Source organism: Mytilus trossulus, chromosome 14, assembly GCF_036588685.1.
Source record: "Mytilus trossulus isolate FHL-02 chromosome 14, PNRI_Mtr1.1.1.hap1, whole genome shotgun sequence".
Lineage (NCBI taxonomy): Eukaryota > Metazoa > Mollusca > Bivalvia > Mytilida > Mytilidae > Mytilus > Mytilus trossulus.
In genome coordinates, this window is record NC_086386.1 from 56,572,944 (window position 1) to 56,580,638 (window position 7,695).

Below are 7,695 nucleotides of genomic sequence, written 5' to 3' on the forward strand. Positions count from 1 at the left end.
TCTTTTCGGGGCCTATTATAGCTGACTATGCGGTATGGGCTTTGCTCATTGTTGAAGTCTGTACAGTGACCTATAATTTTTAATGTCTGTGTCGTTTTGGACTTTTGTGGATAGTTGTCTCATTGGCAATCATACCACATCTTCTTTTTTATATATTCAATGTATTGAAAGTTTATAATAGTTGACTTGGGTCAAAGTTTATAAAAACCTTGATTTGGCTCAGGCAGTTTAACCCTTTGCAAAGAGGATCGCTCATTCTGGAATGTATTGAAAAGTAAAATAAAAACAATACCGAACTCCAATGAAAAAAACCCACATCAAACGAATTGCATTTCCTTCTGTAGAAAACGGTGGATGAAGCTTGGTTTTATAGCTACCTAAACTTCTCACTTTGTTTACATTTATGTTTAAAGGGGCGGGAATGATAATTCTAATGCAAAAAACTTTCTTATCAAGTCTCTGTGATGGGTACCAATTGCGCTCCTCTACTTGCAGATTTTTTTTTGGTATTCCTATGATGCAGAATTTGTCCAAGGGCTGGTACAGAAAGGAGAAAAGAAATTAGCCCAGTCTTTTAATTTCACCTTTCGGTATATTGATGATGTACTGTCTCTTAATAATAATAGATTTAGTGATCACTTACATTTAATATATCCATGTGAAATTGAAATTAAAGATACTACCGACACAGATAAATCTGCTTCATATTTAGACTTTTTCTCGAAATGACTACTGATGGTAGGTTAAAAACCAAAATTTATGACAATCGCGATGATTTTAATTTTCCTATAGTCAACTTTCCATTTCAGTGTAGCAAAATCCCAGCGGTCAGCATATGGAGTATATGTGTCTCAATTGATACGTTACTCTAGATCTAGCTAAAAGTACGTTGATTTTGTTGAACGAGGAATACTGTTTTCTCAAAACTTGCTAAGACAGGGCTATGAATCAATCAAATTAAGGTCATTACTCAAGAAAGTTTACGGTTGCCATGCTGAGATGATAGTTCATTATGACAACAGTGTGTCAAAACTTATATCTGAAATTCTTTCTCAGTCATAATAACCTTCCACCCTCCGGAGCACCTGATTTCACTCCCGCTTTTTGGTGGAGTTCGTATTGTTTTTTATTTATTATTTGTAACTGTTGATGTAAATGTCCTTTGATTTTTTTAGTCTTTGTTTACTCCTTGGTTTTGATTTTTATTGTCTTTACATCGAACTTATGAACCTTTAAACATGTTAAAACGGTTCAAATATTGCGTTATTCAGCCCGTCTTGCAATAAGGTGGATTTTGATTTTTAACCAAGTGAAATAAAAATTTCTTACAAATAATTTGATATAAACATGTTTTACCAAAGGGAAAAAATAGAGAGAAACTGTCTTCAGAAGTTTTGTTTTAGTTTTAAAAGCCGATTTTAATTCTGGTAATAAGGGTTGTTATTATTTAAGGGAATCAACATTTAAACAAAATGTTCTATATTTTGCAGAATATACTCTGTATCTGTCTGTATCTGTAGTGGTACGTGTAGAATCCTGTTTAGGCTTTTATACACGGTGGAGAAGAGCGCCGTTGTTATGGGCAGTGTTCCTGTAGAGCGGTCTTAAATGCCTCTACAGAACCTGCATGCACAACTTTATCTGGTAGTTGGTTCCAGTGAATAGTTGTTTCCACAAAAAATGAATGTTTGTACTGTGGTTTGTTGCTATTTGGTACTTTAAGTCCTCTGGTGTTATTGCTAACTTGACGTTCGATGATATTGTCAGTTTCACAGTTTGAATAAGTTTTGGATTTTATTGTTCGTTTCGGTCTTGCTGGTATGACAAAATTGTCGACTGGTAGAGCCGGCACCAGACCCTCAACCACCTTGTAAATCAGGATAAGACGGAGGCTGTGTGTTCTTTCCTCTAGCGTCTCCATTTCAAGCTGGCGTCTCATATTAGTTATGGATCCTGTTTCTCGACTCCTGTAGTTTTTCTTGATGAATCGTAATCCTCTGTTTTGGATTTGTTCTAGTTTGTCAATATTCCCTTTCATATATGGGTTCCAGATCGTTGCGCTATATTCCATTGTTGATCTTACAAGGGATATGTATGCTACTTTCCTACATGCTTCTGGTACGTTCCTCAAGTTCCTCCGAAGAAAGCCCAAGGTGGCGTTGGCTTTCTTGCTGATGTTATTTATGTGGAAGCTCCATTTCAGATCGTTTGAGATTTGGAGTCCTAAGTAGGGGTTCACTTGTACTTCTTGTAGAATGTGATTATTAAACGTGTAGAAATTGTCTGCTTTTTTATTTATGGATAGAACATATCTCTTTTTGGCGTTGAAACGCATTCCCAATTTGTCGGCCCAGATTTCTAGTTGTTCCAAATCTGTTTGTAGCTTTTGTTGGTCTTGGCTATTTTTAATTGTTCTGTATAGTAGGCACTCGTCAGCAAATAGTTTTACTGATGATGTTACACTGTATGGTAGGTCATTGATGTGGCACAGAAATAGGATTGGTCCTAAGACTGTGCCCTGGTGGACCCCAGAGTCAACTGTTGTTTCGCCAGATGATTCGCCTTCAACGATGGTTCTCATTGATCTTGCAGTTAGGAAGTTCTTAAGCCATTTGTGTGTATTTCCTTTAATTCCATACTGATCTAATTTATGTAATAATTTGTTGTGTGGTACTGTGTCGAAAGATTTGAAAAATGTAATATGCCTACGTCGATTTGATGTCCCTTGTAGTGTTCTTGTAAGAAGTCGTTGATGTTAGTTATGAGTTGGGTTTCACATGAGTATCCTGACCTGAAGCCGTGGTTTAAGTTGGTTAGGATTTTGTTTCTTTCCAGATGTTTAAGAATATGCCTGCATACGATATGTTCTAGAATTTTGCTGATGACAGATGTTAGGGATACAGGTCTGTGGTTTTCTGCCAGGTGTTTGTCTCCTTTTTTTGAAGATACTGGATATGTTTGCGTCCCTCCAGTCTTTTGGTAGTTCACCTGTGTCTAGCGAGCATTGCATAGTGATTTGTAGGATGGGTGCTAGTTGTTCAGCACATTCCTTGAGAATGCGGTTTGGGATGTTGTCTGGTCCGATGCTTTATTTGGGTTTGTGTTTTTAAGTAGTTTTTACAGTCCCTTTTGGTATATCGTTAATGGTGTTATTTGATTTTAGCTCGTATTCTTGTTGTTGGTAGGTTAGTGTCTGATGTTATTGTGAATACGGACTTGAATTGTTCTAGTAGGAGTTCGGATTTCCCTTTACTGTCACTGACAAGAGTAGTTGCCTTTTTTAATGGTGCTATTCCTCCTGAGTCCTGGCGTTTGGATTTAATGTATTTTCAAAACGGCTTCGTGTTATTGTTGTTTAGTCCCTCAAAGATGTTTTGGTTGACATATTCATATTCTGCTTTCCTCAGTTGTTTCTTGCATTCCTTTTGAAAAGACCTATAATTTGACCATTTGTTTGTTTTTCTGGCTAGTTTGTATAGCCTCTGTTTTTTCTTTAGCATTTCCCTCTGTTTGTGTTTGATCCATGGGATGTTATTTCTTGATATTATTTCTTTGTTCGTAATATTTGTATTTATGGTTTTTTGAAGCTGACTTTTGAAGGTGTCCCAAAGTTGATGTACCTCAGCTCCTTGATGATGTTTTTCTTTGACCTCTTCTAGGGTGTGTTTAAGGTATGTTGTGATTTGGTCCCATTTCGCCTTCTTGTAGATATTACATTTTCTTGGTAAGCTTTTTTGATGGTGTACTTTTGTTTCCAGGTCGGTGATTATAATGTCATGGTCTGATATACCTAGTACGTTATTTGAGGATTTAACTCGAGTTGTTTTTCATTTATTAATCATTCAAGAACCGAGATATGTTAATATTATGACATGTATGAACGGAAATGATTTTGGTTCGCTTTTGTGGACGTTTCGTCCTCGATGGTATCACCAGCCCAGTAGTGGATATCAATAATGTGCTCATTTTTATAAATTTCCTGTTAACAAAACTTTATATTTTTCGAAAAACTAAGGATTTTCTATTCCCCGGCATAGCTATAATAATAACTGGCGAGAAATAATGTAGTGTTTATACTGTTATCTCAATGTTTGATGAATTTTATGAATAACTACATTATATAGCTCTTGGTAAGACATTACATATCAAAACTTTATATACTTTTTAATATGAGAGTTTTGTCGTAAGTTAATGTAGTGTGGAAGAACACACTTTTGGTAAATGATACACTATTGCTCCTTTGTAGAATTATGATCTACGATTCCAATGTCAAGAAGATAACCTCTGTAACTAAGCGAATAAAATGTGGACAGAGGGAATCTTACCAACCTTTTGTTTATTTTATAAGTTTTGAAAATAACGGGTGTTCACAGAATCGAATTATTGAAAGCTCACTATTTTCAATTATAGCGGTTCACCTTCCGGCAAAAAAACTTGACCTAGTTATTGATTAAAATGAAAATAACAGGAAAGGAGAAATCATTATATAAATATTTGTCCTCTAATCTGGACTAAGTATATTTGAAATTTTTCGATTCTGGTAGATTTTGTTCTGAATAATATTTTACTTGTATTATATTAAAGTTATACAGGGAAGCTTTGTTGTGTTTCCAGGCTATTTAGAAACTCTAAATATAACATTTGTAAAATTACTGAAAACGTTTTAAAGTTTATTTCCCTAATAACACAAGTCAAAAAAAATGTATGCCCTTATGACAATTATTTACAGCAAACCTTGGATGTAGATAAAAAATAAATTAATTGAGTAGAAGTCTACATAATTGAGAAAAGAAACGGGGAGTGTGTCAACACTACAACCCGTTCAAACAGCACAAGGCCCTAGACCGTCAATGGATTTCAACACAGCAAGAAAATCATGCACCTGGAAGAGGGCCTTAGCCGGCTCCTTAAACAAAATGTGAACTAATTGCATGGATTTTAAACTAAACTCCGAAATATATAAATGAGCTAAAGTTATTAGTTGTTATTGGCTCTGCAATAGCTGTAAGTAACTGCGAGTTCTCTTAGATCTGTAATTACTGTCTTTCTGCTGTTTATCGATCTGACAAGTTAAGCACTTTTCAACTGATGTTATAGTTTATTCTTATGTTGTAGTGTTACACCAAGGTCACAGCGTAGAGGGACGGTTGGCGCACTTTCAAACAAGTTAAACCCCGCCACATTCTATATGTCAAGAGCCTGTTATTATATTTTTGTCGTTTGTTGCTGTATATCATATTTGTTTTTCGTTCATTATTTTGTACATAAATCAGGCTGTTAGTTTTCTCATTTGAATAGTTTAACATTTGTCATTTCGAGGCCTTAGATAGCTGACTATTCATTGTTGAAGGCCGGACGATGGCCTAGAGTTCCTTATTTCTGAATTTCATTTGGTCTTTTGTGGAGAGTTGTGTCATCGGCAATCATAACATATCTTCTTATTGTATAAGACTAACATAGTCCAGAGATTCCTGACTTTGGACAGGCGCAAAAATGCGGCGGGGTTAAACATTTTTTGTGAGATCTCAATCCTTCTCTTAGCCAAAGTAGAAAAACAAACAAACAGCAATACGCACAGTAAAACTCAGTTTAAAAAAAGTCCGAGTCCATGTTTGAATTGATGATAGAAGAAACACACTAAGAAACGTGACAAAGATAAACATAAATTAACAAAGAACTACTAGAAGTTGTGTACATGTTACCTCAATTTAACTGATGAACGATTATGTCTTCATCATATGAAAATCAAGCACATTCCCACCTGAAAGGTGTTTAGTATCATACCATCATAAATTATACGAGAAAAAACATAACCAGTATTATGCCTACAACAGGTTTGATAATAAATGTGTTTATTTCCGATACAAAGACTTTTGAGTGAATCAATATATATTCCAAAAAAAAGGCATTTTTTCAAGATCCGACAACAGTATTGTAACAATATAAACTACATGTTTGGTTAGCTTTTGTGCTTTATAGAGTATATTAACATAAAAGATTGATGTGAAGTACTTGAACGTATAAAATGTTTGCTTGTTCATTTCTAATGTTTACGAATGATATCCTCGTTCCGATGATAAAATTGAGTAAAGGAGGGACGAATATACCAGAGGGACAGTCAAACTCATAAATCGAAAATAAACTGACAATTAACGCCATGGCTAAAAATGAAAAGGAGAAATAGACAAAAAATAGTACACATGACACAACATAGAAAACTAAAGAATAAACAACACGAACCCCACCCAAAACTGATGGTCTCAGGTGCTCCGGAAGGGTAAGCAGATCCTGCTCCACATGTTGTGTTGCTTATGAGATAAATAAAATCCGGTAAATAGTCTCATTTGGTAGGTCACATTTATGAAAGGGAAGGGGATTGTACTTACGACGTAAGGAGCATATCCGATATCACTTGTGTAAAAAAAGTAAAATCATAAAACAACTGAACTTATATTTTTTTTTTTTTGAGAAAAATCAATTCGGAAAGTCCATAATGACATGGCAAAATTAAAATTCAAAACCCATCAAAAACGAATGGACAAGAACTGTCATATTCATAACTTGGTACAGGCATTTTCAAATGTAGAAAATGGTGGATTAAACTTGTTTCTATATCGCTAAATAACGATGAAACAGTAATTCCATAACGGTCAACAAACTCGTGATGGCGTCCGTAAAATTTACGAAGAGATGATTTCATTTTTACCATTTGGAACTCTTGATTTAATAGCTTCCTTGTGAGCAACAACCCTCTATCAATAAACTCATCATAGATACCAGGACTTAATTATGCATATACGCCAGACGCGCGTTTCGTCTACAAAAGACTCATCAGATGGTAGGAAATGCAAGCACGGGAATATCGTATCACTTGAGAGATATATAAACCGTATGCAGGTGCTGCTGGAATGTTGCTACTTAGAAATGGAAAGTTCACAATTGGAAAGATGAAATCATCTCTTTTGTCGTAAAGTTTTGTTTTCAATCGACCCTCATTGTCAATCTCTAGATGCAAGTCAAGATATGAGGCCGACTTAACTGTATCTGTTTATCCTTTATTTCTTGTTCAATGGGATAAATGCGTTCGACGTAGTCACCAAATTTTGAATTATTAAGTGAAAGGAAATCATCTGTATAGCGGAAAGGATATTGCTCACTGAAGAAGTTCCTGTATGAAATCAGCCTTATAATAATAAAGAAACAAGTCGACAACAATGGGGGCACACTTCGTCACCATTGGTATACCGATATGCTGTTGACAAACGCGTCCTACGAACGTAACAAATATGTTGTCAATCAAGAAATCAAGCATCTTTATAATGTCAGTTTTAGAGAACTTTTTGTTTGAATCAGAATAATCCTTTACAAAGAAGTATTTATACCGTTTTTGAGATATAAGCCAAAAACTGCATTTTACCCTGTGTTCTATTTTTAGCCAGGACGGTCATGTTTTTTGACGAAATAGAAAATAAAACACAAACTTTATTTTATACACCCTACTTATCATTCAGTTGAAGTTTGGTTGAATTTGGTTGAGCAGTTTTAAAGAAGAAGATGTTTTAAAGTTAGCAAATATGATGAACAAATTGTGAAAAATTGTCATTAAAGGACAATTACCCCTTAAGGGGTCAATTGACAATTTTGATCATATTAACCTATTTGTAGATCTTACTTTGTTGATCATTTTTGCTGTTT